This window comes from Populus trichocarpa, chromosome 1 (assembly GCF_000002775.5).
Source record: "Populus trichocarpa isolate Nisqually-1 chromosome 1, P.trichocarpa_v4.1, whole genome shotgun sequence".
NCBI classification, from domain to species: domain Eukaryota; kingdom Viridiplantae; phylum Streptophyta; class Magnoliopsida; order Malpighiales; family Salicaceae; genus Populus; species Populus trichocarpa.
This window is the reverse complement of record NC_037285.2, coordinates 45,171,801-45,186,030: the sequence shown is the minus strand read 5'-3', so window position 1 is coordinate 45,186,030 and position 14,230 is coordinate 45,171,801. Positions and strand designations below refer to the sequence as shown.

General features: G+C 29.6%; 1 long non-coding RNA gene across 1 annotated transcript; it reads left to right on the top strand.

Annotated features, from left to right (window-relative positions):
- Positions 1-5,805: 5,805 nt before the first annotated feature.
- On the top strand, positions 5,806-12,486 carry LOC127904509 (uncharacterized). The gene is made up of 3 exons (XR_008057776.1): positions 5,806-6,022; positions 6,140-6,230; positions 12,470-12,486. It is a non-coding gene; the product is annotated as an uncharacterized LOC127904509 (long non-coding RNA).
- The last annotated feature ends 1,744 nt before the right edge of the window (positions 12,487-14,230 follow it).

Below are 14,230 nucleotides of genomic sequence, written 5' to 3'. Positions count from 1 at the left end.
TTTCTATCCTTTCCTAGTGGGTACATAAAGTTGAACACGTGGCGAACATCTATTAGCTTTTGAGATTATCTTTATCTCCATGTCACAATAAAAGGTTAAACATGTGGAGATAAGGTTGAACATGTGGCGATCATCTATTGGTTTCTTGGATTACCTGGTCCTTTTCTCATAAACATAGTTCTTTTAGCCTTTCTTCAATACTGGCCCCTACGTGACCTTACTTTCTTCCTTCTTTGTCGCATCCTTTTCTTTCTCTTTTGATCATGCCGTGATTTTAGGGGTTTTTTTGGTTCTTTCTTCTTTATCCCATTCCTTTCTTTCTTCTTTTATCATGATGTGATTTTAAGATTTTTATTTTAAGTGTTTGAATAAGAAGTTATTTTTAAAAATATTTTTTTATTTAAGAATATATTAAAATAATATTTTTTTTATTTTTAAAAATTATTTTTAATATCAATATAAAAATACAAAATATTAATTTAGAATAAAAAAATTATTTTTTAAAAATAATACTTTAAAAAATAAAAAACAAACACCCTATTTCTCTCCTTATTTACTATCGTGATTTCAGATCCTCTTTTCGTGCCTTATTTGCAAGAACATGAAAAAAAATTAAAAAACAAATCAAACGAACATAGCTATTAAAAACTAAAACTCAAAATATAGAGAAAAGTATTATTTCAGAAAAATAATATTTTTTATGTAGATGTTTTTTAAAATATTTTTATATCTTAAAATATATTAAAATAATATTTTTTTTATTTTTAAAAAATTATTTTTAATATCAATATAAAAATACAAAAAATTAATTTAGAATACAAAAAATTATTTTTTAAAAATAATATTTAAAAAAGTAAAAAACAAACTCTGGTTGTTTTTGTGTTTTAAAAATACTTTTAAACAAAATTAAATTTTTTTTTTCTTCAAACAACATTTCAGAAAAATAAACATAAAATATTTGAAATACGTACTTTCCATAAAGTCTTAAATAATCCCTTGGATCTCGACTTTATGAGCAACAATTTAAAGGTTGAAGCTTTGTTTTGGTGAAAACATTTGAAGAAAAGTGAAACGCGAAGAATGGTTGGAAGCTAATAGTGGCAAGAGAGAGAGAGAGAGAGGAATTGGCTCCAAATGAGGCTTTTATGGCATGATGGCCAAAGGATGGCCATTGCTATTCAAGACATATTGGGGGTTAGCTGAAGGCGGGGATTCTATTGGTCAACGTATTCTCAATGTAGTAAAATTAAATGTTTCACTATAAATGACAATATTGATACTTTAAATGAATAAATAATTTCACATCGTTAAAAGATGTTTTTACCTTGTTATTTGTTCAAAAATGGCATGCCCAAGTTCCGGCGAACACCAAGCCATCCAATTGCGGTGTCAAATAACAACCACTATTTGATTCATGAACCCACTTGAACGTAGATTGCGTGACATTATTTCAACTTAAAAAAATACACCCATTAGTACCAAATTTCCAACATGTAAAAGAAATGTTAAACCCGTGATGAAGTTGGTGTTGGGTTTGTCGAATAGCATACACGTAACCAAAACAATAAAATAAAATTATTTAAGAGTCTCTAGAATCTCGTTAAACAGATCTAGAGTTATTTAGACATTTATTATCTAAAGATTTGATCATCTTCGGTTTTGAATATATTTTTAAAGGTTGGGTTATCACAAACTAGAAGTCGTCTAATTGTCCGACCTTCAATGGTAATCCACACAAATCACTAGTGAAAAATCTCCTAAATTCCTATTTAGGAGAAAGGGATTATTATGCCTAGAGTATTATCTATTTATTTTGTGACATACTTAGTTTTCTTGTTTAATAGACAACTCCTAAAAAATAAAAGGCATAACTTACTATTTATAAGGAAATCTGAAAAACTCTATAAATTGATAAAATATCAATTTTTCCCTTGAATAATATCCATATATTAATTTAAGATCATTTTATAAATTAACTCAATCAAGTCCTTACTTGATTTTTCTAGGTCTGGAAATATAATCCCTATATTAATTATATTATAGTCCTTAATTTCTAAAATATATTTTAATCAAGTTATACTTAATTAAATAATCACAGTTTAATTCTTAATATGTATGACCTATTAGGTTCCTAATATATTGGTCCAAATATAAATTATAATTAAATAAATTAGAATTGAAGATTTGAATATCATGTGCATTGTTTAGTAACGTGTCATGATCCCCTAAATATTAGAAAATTCATTAATGGTTTCAATTACCGGTTTCTCATTGTAATTAATACCATTTTATCACTAATGTTCTTATTTAACATTAAAGCATGAAACATGTTTGCCATGTTAAATCATGTTCATTCTCTGCATAATAGTAATTGATCATTTGAATAAGATTTGAAACCCTTTTTAAATCTCATTCCACCTTACCCAAGGATTTCTCAGTCAATACTATTTGAGAACAGATGGAACATTTTTTCTAATTCATATAGGGTGATGAAATCCTCTTTTGATCACTCAAGTACCTTCATATAGTTCATGATATACCCAATGTCTATCATTTTGTTACCTCAATTAAGATAACATGTAACAGGATCAAAGCATAACATTCTCTATATAAGATAACTTAGTAATCTCAAGTCTAAGTATTACATATACAACCGTCACGTGAGTCTTTCCATAGACATAGGTAATCTCTCCATATGGAATTCTCATGCTGGTCAATTCAGTGTACATGTCTTATGACAAGCGCATACATATTAGTTTTGGGTATTCCTTATAGCTCAACTTATGAGAATAGTTGCTTCATTTCATAAAGAAAAAAACATAATATGTATCAGTCTTTATGGCTCTAATAAATATCCAGTATTTAAGAGAGCATCAACCAAGAACATTTTATGAACAATACTTTGATGCATTAAAAATCTCATAATTATAACAACTTTATAATTTTCTTTGCAAAGCATTTTTATCTCATAAACTTTATCTATACTCTAGATTCATTACTATAATATTATATGAATATTAAAGTTAAATTAAGCCTTTATTAATAATAAATATGTATTTACATGAATATAATAATACCTTGTGTAACTAACTGATTGGCTATAAGACATATTAAACTAACAGTTGGTAACCATTCTATACCTATGGTATAATCTTTTATCAAAAATTGAAATTAACTATAGATTTACTGCTTGTCGCACGTATGCGGCATCACAACGAACATGGAGAAAAGAGTATAGAAAAAAAGGATAAATGTCAAATGTTCAACCCGAATCATGGAGAAAAGACCAGAACACGTTAACTCAGTTGGTCAATTATTCATTTTCTTTCCCTTCCTTTATTCTATCTTCGCTTAGCCTTTTTTGGGCTTGGGTCGAATAAAATTTGATATTAAATTGAAGATAATAAGGGGCTAAATTGAAAGAAGAGGGCTTTCCTCAAGTGAGATAAGCTTTGGGGTCTAATTGAAGAGTTGGTGTCAAATTAGAGATTAAATTGAAAAGATGAAATGAGATTTATAACTTAATTGAAGAGTTATTATCGAATATGTCATAGCCTGACCAAACCTACCAGATATTGTCTTTTTGGGACCTTATCGCCCTCACGGATTTGTTCTTGGTGACCATGCATGAACCCAAAACGTATCTGACAAATCAGCAACCAACACTACTAATAAGATCAGCTATCAAATCTTTACTCGCCGATGTGAAATATTATAAAATAAAGGAGAACGAAATGTTGGTGCGTGTAAAGCACATGTCAGCATAGGAGAAAGGCTATCGAATTCGAGCTACATATATGCGGTCCCTACTCCTTTTAAAGGTTGTCGATGTCATTCTGTTTGATTTGAAATAAGTAGTATATATTGTATCATTTAAAAAAAAAAAGAATAAAGTGAGACAAATTTCATTGCACTTAAAATCTGGCTCATTCTTTATGCTCCAGATTTTTTTTAATAAACTTATAATTGGTGCCGTTTTGAGTTAGGGATAACTTTCCATAATTCTCAAAAACAGGGAGCCATGCGCTGATCTTCATCTCTCTTTAATTTCCCGTTACCCATTTCCCCCTTCCCATCTTCCTTCCATCGAATCCAATTCATAAATAATTTGGGTTGCTTTTGTGGCAATTTCAATGATTTACACAGCTATCGATAACTTTTTTGGCTGTTAATATCGTAGTATTCTCTAAAAAGCCAATGTCATGGCATTTCCATGCTTTCTAAAGAAAGAATTTATTTATTTATTAAGCAATTCATTTAGTTTTTTCAATATTTAATTTAATTTATATTCTTAATAATAATTTTAATTCAAACAACAAGACAACAGAACACCAAATAATTTATTGATTTTACTCATAACACAGCACAATTATTTATTATTAAATATATAATTTGATATGGTTAATCTCACAACAAAACACAAATCAAACTCTTATTCTTAAACTTGCATTAAATATTGCTACTTAGAATTTATTAATTTGTATTATACACGTACATATATTATCTTTGAAGGCTTGTATGACCTTTATCTTAGATATCATTTCATTTTTTATTCTTTATTTTTAATAAAAAAATTCTTTCAATCAATTTATTAAAAAAATATTTAAGTGATTGTTCAAATCATTACAGTTTTTTTGGATACTTTTCCTGGTTGTTATTACTTTTTATATCATCAAAAACTTTTTTTAAAAAAAAAATACATGAATCAGACTAGAGAATTTTGATGAAATATATATTTTTTGTCTATAATTTTATTTTGAGTGTTTTCTATAAATATATTGCATAATTAAATAAAAAATATATTAAAAAAGTTAGATTATAAAAGTAACTCGGGACAATATTGTTGAGCGCACCTATACTAGTTTTTCTGTTTGTTTTTGTGTTTCAAAAATTTTTTTGAAAATTTTTTCTTTTTTTCTTTACTTCAAATTAATATTTGTTTGGATTTTTTAAATCATTTTGATATATTGATGTTAAAAATAATTTTTAAGAAATAAAAATATATTATTTTGATGCATTTCCGAGTGAAAAACACTTTGAAAAACAACGACAGCCATACTCTCAAATAACCTCTTCGATTGCTTGGAACTAATGGTTTGGCTAGCTTTCACAATCATAATTGTTTTTTAAAATACAATAAAATCAAAATAGCAAAACAAGAAGAAAGAACAACAGCATTAATTAGCTGCTCAATACATTAATTAGCGGCGTATTACATTTTTATTATTGTATTTTAAATATATGATTTTACAATGGTAGGAGTTCTTAGTCTGCATGAACAGCAGAACACCACATGAACAGCAGAAGAAAGGCTGCCCACTTCCTGGAACTTCCTTGCTGCTGACTTTGGTGATTTGTTCACACTACCAATATTTTTGCCGAGTTTCTCTGTTTCTCAATTCAACCTATTTCCTTAAAAAAAACATATGCAATTAAGCTTAAAAAAATTCAATTATGCAAAAAAATTAAGTTAAAATACTAGATCGAAAACTTTCAAAAACTTTATTATTAATATCTACATGTCAAGTGAATAGTAATGACCATAAAACTCCTTTTTATTTTAATTTATACTATAATTTTGTATTGTGACACATACTTTTTAAAAATATTTTTTATTTAAAAATTTATTAAATATTATATATATATATATATAATAACAAGAAATATTAAAAAATATATTAATTTAATATTTTTAAATGAAATATAATTATAAAAAGCACTCAGACACAGTAAAAAAAAAAAAACAGCCTCCCTCCCTTGTCCTCTATTTATACGTGTTTTGATTCTGACAACTACTCTATTATCCTCTTCTTTCATGCTACTTTTCAAACTTTCTACAGGACTGGCCCTACGTACTCATAGACAATTACTTTTAATTGCTTGAGTTTGATCCTTTGTTGTGTTCGTTCCATTAATTCTACTTCTTTGCAAGTCTTTTCCCTTGTTGGAAGCGAGCTGTTATCATCCATGAAGGCGTCTAAGTGATTATCCTCAACCTTTCATTCGTTTCTTTCTTTGCTAGGTGAGTTCTTTTACACATTATTTTTCTTCATTTCTTTGTCACTGTCTCTATATTACTACGCATAGTATCTTAAGTATGTCATCAAAATGCTTATACCTTGCCTTGTTGCTTTTGAAGCTGGATTCCATACAGAGCTAAAGGCCTTCTCCATTTCATTGAGCAATCAGTACCAGTTCTGTATCCTTCTCACATATTTTCTCAAGTTTAGGTAATGAAATTCCTATTCCCATTCTCTCTGCGCCTCTTTTACTTGCAATGACTCACTCTCACGTTCTGTATCCTTATTTCTCTGATTTTCGCACATAATTAGCTGCTTATTACTTTTTTATTGTTGTGTTTTAATTATATGATTTTACGGAAGGTAGGAGTTACCGCGTTCCTAAAAAATTTTAATTTTATTTTATTAAAATTTAATACGGTTGGTATGTTTTGGATCTGATGTTAAAATTAATTTTTAAAAATTAAAAAAATATTATTAATATTTATTTTAATATAAAAAATTATTTCAAAAATAACTAATATCACATTACCGATCACACTCTTAGTATACGTGAACAGCAGAACACCGCATGAACATCAGAAAAAAGGCTGCCCACTTCCTCGAACTTCTTTGGGTTTTTTTTTTTAACACTAAAAGAGGAGCCAAGTTTGACTTTTTTTTGTTTCTTTCCTTTCTTTTTCTTTGTTTTCTTGGAGGAGAAAGAGGGTTGTGCTGCTCATTTCGTTTCATTTTCTTGGAAACCATACAGAAAATTCTTGGATCTGTTGATTGTTTTCTAGCTATTAGTCTTTTTCTCTCATTCACTCGGTTTCTTTGGGTGCTGACTAGTTGTTTTTAGTCAAGTAATGATCTCTTCTTTTGTTCCACTGAAATTCTTGACGTTTTGGTCGGGAATAAGTTTAGCTCCTTTTACTTGTCTAGAAAATTAAGGGAAAGTAACAGAGAGAATTTAGAACCCTTTAAGATTTTTGCCACTATGGTTTAGTCCTTCACTTTCCCGGAGTTATGAGGTTCGGTTAAATGGAGAAAGGGTTGTTTCTGGTTTTGAGATTGAGAGATGGGGTCTTGAAAAGTGGCATGGCTGGTGGTTGTTTAGGCTATCGTTGTGTGGGCGCGCGGTCTAGAAAGGGTTCTTCTCTCCTTTTCAATTCTTTTCGCTAATGTCCCCTTGAGAGACCATACCTACCTATAGTAAGATCACATACATAACTCCTTAGATAAATTATATGTGGTTGGAATCGATCGATAGATCAAAGGTGTTGTCAAGTGTGTGAGTGTCGACCAAGTGATCGATCTTTAGTGAGTAATTCGTTCACTTGTAATTGCTTGAGTTTGATCTTTAGTGAGTTCGTTCCAGTAACTCTACTTCTTTGCAAGTTCTTTGTTGATCCTTTTTTTTTTAAACTAAAAAAATTAATCGATCATTAATTATATTTATTGTTGGAAGCGAGCTGGTATCATCCATGAAGGCGTCTAAGTGATTATCCTACACCTTTCACTCGTTTGTCTCTGCTAGGTGAGTACTTTTACACATTATTATTTTTTTAAATTTGATTGTCACTGTCTCTAAATGATCTTAATTATGTCATCAAAATGCAATATTTTGAATGGGAATTACTGCTTTAACTCACAAGTGTCAGTTAGTAAACTATTTTTGTTGGTGTACTTTATACCTTGTCTTGTTGCTTTTGAAGCATAATTTAATTGTTTGCATGGCTTTATTTATGTTATAGGTCAATCATATTACCTGAATGTGTGATTCAGAGATGGTCATCATAGACAATTATTTTTAATTGCTTGAGTTTGATTCTTTGTTGAGTTTCTTTCAGTAATTCTACTTTTTTACAAGTCTTCTCTCTTCTTGATTTGTTTTTTTTTATAAAAAAAACTTTGACCAATTTGGTAAAAAACCTAGTTGTAACCTAAAATCTGTCTTCAACCCATTTTAACCCAAAACACCTAGAAAACATTTAAGGAACCTTGTTTAATTAATACATAATAATTTGACACAAAAATCAACTGTTTTGGTGGTCAAAATCCTCAACAACTTTCTCTCTCTAAAACGAAATATGGTGATCCTCTCTCTCTCTTACACAAAAAAAAAAACTAAAAACAAAGGAAAATAAAGTTTGGTATCAAAATACAATGACAAAAAATTATAGGGACTAAAATGAACTTTGCAAACAAATTGCAAAGCCACAACTTATTTTAGTCGAGTTTTTCACTTCGGTCCTATGTCTTTCAATTCAGCCCTCATCCTTGAAAAAATATGCAATTAAGCTCTAATTTGGATTTAAAAGAGCTCAATTGTGAAAAAAAATAATTGAGTATGAAATTGGAAATTTTCCAAAAATTCACTATTAATATCCATAGTAAAATGAATATAAGTGAATAGTGATGAAGAGAAAACTCCTTTCTCTTTTAATTTATACTATAATTTGGTATTGTGGCACATTCTTTAGCCACAATTAGTCTTTTACTCTCAAATCTCTAACAGGACTATTATTTCTAGGTTTTTTAGTGACCTTGAACTAAACAACTAGATGACGACTTCAAATGACCCTCATGTCTGGCGTTTATGTACGATAGCGACAATACATAAAAGATAACACGAGAATCATCGTCACAAAATAAAAACATTTACAAACATTTTAATGAATTGTTTTAAATCACTATAATTTTAAATTCAACTACATAAAATATTATTGATTTGATGAAATTTGTTTTGGTTAAGTTTTTAGTGATTTGATTTGATAAAAATTAGCTAAATTAATATCAAGAAAAAAAAAACAAAACATTATCATTTTAATAAAAATAATTAATTTAAATTGATCTACATAATTACAAGTTGACCTCGGCCCTGGTGACCTGTAAGTTGATAATCTTTTCTAAATTAGCCCTTTTGTAAGGTCTAACAATTACAATAGGAAGGAAACATTTTATTCACCAATGTCGTTTCCCTTATTTTAAATAAAAAATGAATTCATTAAAAATTAATTATCGATTGATAGCGAAGCCTGTAAAGGTTAGCCTGATATATAGTTAAGGATACACACCCTTGAATTGATTTTGTACATGAAGCCATTAGACTAGACCATGCACCTAAAAATTGAAGGAATCTCAAATTTTATTGGTACTTAGGTATCACATACAGAAATATAGTAAATAAAAATAAATAAATAGTAAATAGTAGTAAATAGAAATGAATTAATAAATAGTGGGTTCCATAGTTTCTAACGGCAAGGTCCTCTCTATACACCAGAGCCCCTGACCGAATCAATGCTATTGTTAACATTTTGGCTCTACCCATGAATTTCCTAGTAGTTTACAGTAACAGTACTATTTAATTATGCAGATTAGCTGACCTTTTGAGTCCATTCTTGCAAGAGTAGATGCGTTCATTTTTGGCTTTTTAATTTAAAAAAGACTTGTCATGCTTAACATTTATTATTTGCTATCAATTGGGAATTCTTTAGCATTTTCAATTGAAAATTGAGAATTGAGATAGCTGAATTTGCACATATATCATTGTTTTAAACCTGGTCTGGTCTCATGGGTTAATCCGGACCCAATAGATCCAAAGTTGGAATCAAACCAGGTTTAAAAAATAAGAAAAGTAAAAAAGCCGAGTGACCTGGTAATCCGGTTGACTTGGAAAGAACCGATAAAAAATTTGGTTGTAACCTGTTGACTATATTTTTAATAAAAAAAGATATTATTTTGATTTATATAAAAAAAATGAAGTTAACTCATATGACCTGATCAAAACTTGTGACTCGAATTTCTTGAACCTGGTCGACCACCAAACCGAATTTAAAATCTCTTAGGGTTAAAAATCATAAATTTGATACACAATAGAAAAATAATCTAGATTTATTATTTTATTTCAATTGTGTTTTTTTTTCCCTGAATGCTGTGTTTTTCATTACGATATTTTAAAAAATATAAAATTTACCACGCTAATTTGAAAGAGAAAATAAAAAAGAAATGCAAGTGTTTTCAACTTTTGCGGGTCCGCTAAGCGTCCTTTTTCTTTTCCTATTCTGGACTTCCTAGTGGGTGCAGACTGCTAAGATACAATTTTGTAAAGTGAGAAGCTTGGCTAAGGCAACTATCTCTTCTTCATGGGTGTCTGCTTTAAGGAAAATTCTCGACCTTTTTTTTTTTGTAAAAAGAAAGTTATTCTCTAGCATTCTGTTCCTGTGTAATATGGACACATCAGTCGTAGAATCTTTGTGAAAACTGTTTATATTGCCTAACCAACTAGAATTATTACTGAAGATCTCATTAAATAAATTTATAGTTAGGCCCCGTTTCTTTTTGGAAAGTAGTTTCTTTTTGGAAAGTGAATTCCGGGAAAGTGAATTCCGATGTTTGGTAGTGTAATGGAAAATAAGTTGGAAAACACTTTCCAGTGTTTGGTTATGTTATGGAAAATGAGCTGGAAAATAACTTATTAATGTTTTATTTTTTCAAGTTTATTAAAATAATAAGGAACAAATCTTACAAATTAAAAAGTTGAATGAGAATGAAATTGAAAAAAAATATAATTTCATAAATTATCTCAAATAAAATAAATAATAATCAAAATAATAGAGATCAAATCTAAAAAATTAAAAAAAATAAAAGGTGAAGAAATTAAAATAATAATAATAAACATTTCATAAATTATTTCAAATAAAATAAGTAAAAATCAAAAGAATGAGGATCAAATTTGATAGATAAAAAATTTCAATAAAAAAATGATAAGGAAAAAGCAAATAGCAATTATAAAAATAAGGACCAAAATTAATATAAAAATTAAATTTTAAGAGATGAAATTGAAAAATAAATATTCAAAACAAATTATATATAGCAGTCAAAAGTTTGAGGATCAAATTTGATATAATCAGCAAATAATGACATTTCTAAATTTTTCACAACTTCCGGAAAGTGTTTTCCGCCCAAATTTTTCAGGAAAACACTTTCCTGAAAACCAAGCCAAATTTTTCTTTGACTGGAAAGTGTTTCCGTTGACCAACTTTTCCAATGGCAAACAAACATAGGAAAGTTTGGAAAGTGGTTTCCCGGAAACCACTTTCCGGAAAACAAACACAGCCAAAAAGGAAAACACTTTCCTAGAAATCAAACCAAATTTTTCGTTGACTGGAAAGTGTTTTCTGTTGACCAGAAAGTGTTTTCCGTTGACCGGAAAGTGTTTTCCGTTGACCAACTTTTCTAATGGCAAACAAACACAGGAAAGTTTGGAAAGTGGTTTCCCGGAAAATGAATTCCGAGAAACAAACATGGCCTTAAAGATTTATTAATTAAAAATCTATTTTTTTTTAAATGACTTTTTAAAGATTAAATTATCGTAAATTACTCCACACAAACCACCGATAAAAAAATATTCTAAAATAATCTTAACTTTCAGCCTTGCATCCAACATTAGCTAGAACGGAGACTCGAATCTTTCGATATCTTCATCAACAAACTGATCTTGCAGGACCACCATACCATGGTGTATCTTGTACCACCATATCAAAAGATGAGACATTGCTTCTTTTTGTTGTCTTTTAAAAAGTCTAATGCTCCACTAATTTCCTCACCCAATTTGGCATAAGATTTTAAAAAGAAAGGAAAAGAAAAACTGCCATTTTTTTTATGTATAAATAGGAGAAAAAAAATAGAAAAAACAGGATTCTTATGATTATGCTTATGTCTCTTTTACTTTTTGAAACAATGAAAGCAAAAGCATTAGTAGGACACAGTAAGTTTGTCATCTAATTTCTCACCATAACCTTCACATTTCATCTCTCAGCCGTTTCTTTTCACACAAACTATCTCCGGACCCGTTGTTGATTTTGGATCATTTCCCAATTGAGGACGGAAGACTACGGGGATTGAAGCTGTGATTTGGGATCGGTTCAGGATCTTCTGCTGATAGGTTTATTCTGCAGACTTCAAGAGGTAAGAACCTGCTCTTATATCATGCAAAGAAAAAGATAAAATCAGAATAGCAAGACAAGAAGAGAGAACATGAGCTAAAGCTGCATAAATTAGCTGCTTAATAAAAAGAATACAATTGTATGATTTTACAATTGTATTCATAGGAGATCTTAGCCTACATGAACAGCATAACACCACATGCACAAGCCTTTTTATTTGAAAGTAACAGCACTCTGGATGCCATCAAAAACCTAGTTCTTTTATTATTATTATTATTATTATTATTATTAATTTGTATAATGTAATAGGTCAATAATATTACTTCTGTGTGTGACACAAAAATGCTTCTCATAGACAATTACTTTGAGTTTGATCCTTTGTTGAGTTCGTTCCAGTAATTCTACTTCTTTGCAAGTCTTTTCCCTTGTTGATCTGTTTTTTAAAAAAAAAGAAAAGAAAAGAAAACTGAAAAAAACTGACCGATCATAGCGTAGGTTAATAATATTTGTTGTAGGAAGCGAGCTGGTATCATCCAGGGAGGCGTCTAAGTGATTATCCTGAACCTTTCATTCATTTCTTTATTTCTCTATCACTGTCTCTATATTATCTTAATTATGTCATCAAGAAGCATTTTTAATGGGAATTACTACTTCAACTCACAAGTGTCAGTTTGAACCTTGCCTTGTTGCTTTTGAAGCTGGATTCCATACAGAGCTACAGGCCTTCTCCTTTTCTTCCTCCCGCTATTTCATTGATTGCCAGAGCTTTTCGCACATATTTTCCCAAATTAAGATAATAAAATTCCTTTTCTCATTCTCTCTATGCCTCTACTACGACTCACTCTCACGTTTGGTATCCTTATTTCTCTGATTCCAGACTGGTGGAAAATGGCTATCGAAAGTGTGGGTGGATCCATTATATCTAAGATTTTGATGCTCAATTAAAATTACAGCTTTTTAGGTCCAAGGAATTTTGATGCTCAATTGCCTTTGCAAGAACTAAACATTGAAGGCCACGAAGAAGTGGGTAATTGGTTGGCACAGCTACAAGTACGTAATTTATATTTCTCCACTAATTTAAATTGTCAATTGCGATAATTTATTCTTTCTTCCTCCCAATTTCTAAAAGTAAAGTAATTGATAAATGCTTATTTTTATTTTTTTATGATTTGTTTTTTTATCTAAACATATATAAATATAAGAAACTTAACTGCCTCATTGTTGTTTGCGTTATTAAAAATTAATCATATGGAAGAACATATTATCTGTTAGATTTAACTGCCTCATTTGAAATATATTATCTGTTAGATTTAACTGCCTCATGGTTTACGTAATTTTTATTATCTGTTAGATTTATTCTTTCTTCGTCACTGCTTATTTTTTTGTTTTATCTAAACATATATAAATATAAGAAACTTAATACCAACAATTAATCATAGAAATCATATTAGCTTATTTTGTGTTCAAATATTTAATTCAATTAAAATATCTTTAAAAATTTATTAACTTTATAACTAAAATAAAAATATTAGTTACTATTTTTATTTTTATTTTTTACATGAAACTAATTATTAGGAGTTGTAGTAACCTTTTTTCGCAAAAATCTAATTATTATTTAACTTATCTCTCATTTAGAAAAAAACTGAAACAACATTATGTAATCTCTAAAAAGTATGTAATCCTGTTTTTTCATTTTTTTCTCTTATTTATACATCATATAAATTGTTTTTATGAGTGAAAAAATATAATATTGTTCTCTGATAAGATGGCCGTCCATGGGCAGCAAAACGACTTCTTACAAAGATTAAAATATGTAGAAGTGGACGATTGTGGGGATGTTCGCGCTCCGTTTCCAGCAAAATTGCTGCGAGCTTTGAAAAATCTAAAGGGGGTGACTGTTGATCGCTGTAAATCATTGGAAGAGGTATTTGAATTAGGTGAGGCTGATGAAGGAAGCAGTGAGGAGAAGGAGCTGCCGCTTCTGTCATCTTTAACAGAGTTACGGCTGTCATGTTTACCTGAGCTCAAATGTATATGGAAGGGGCCCACCAGACATGTCAGCCTCCAAAGTCTTAATATTCTGAGTTTGGATTCTCTCGACAAACTGCCATTTATCTTCACACCGTCCCTCGCTCAAAGTCTGCCACAGCTAGGAGGCCTCTACATAAAGAATTGCGCTGAATTGCAACATATTATCAGAGAAGAGGCTGGTGAAAGGGAAATAATTCCAGAGTCTCCTTGCTTCCCAAAATTAAAAACTATCAGCATAGAGAAGTGTGG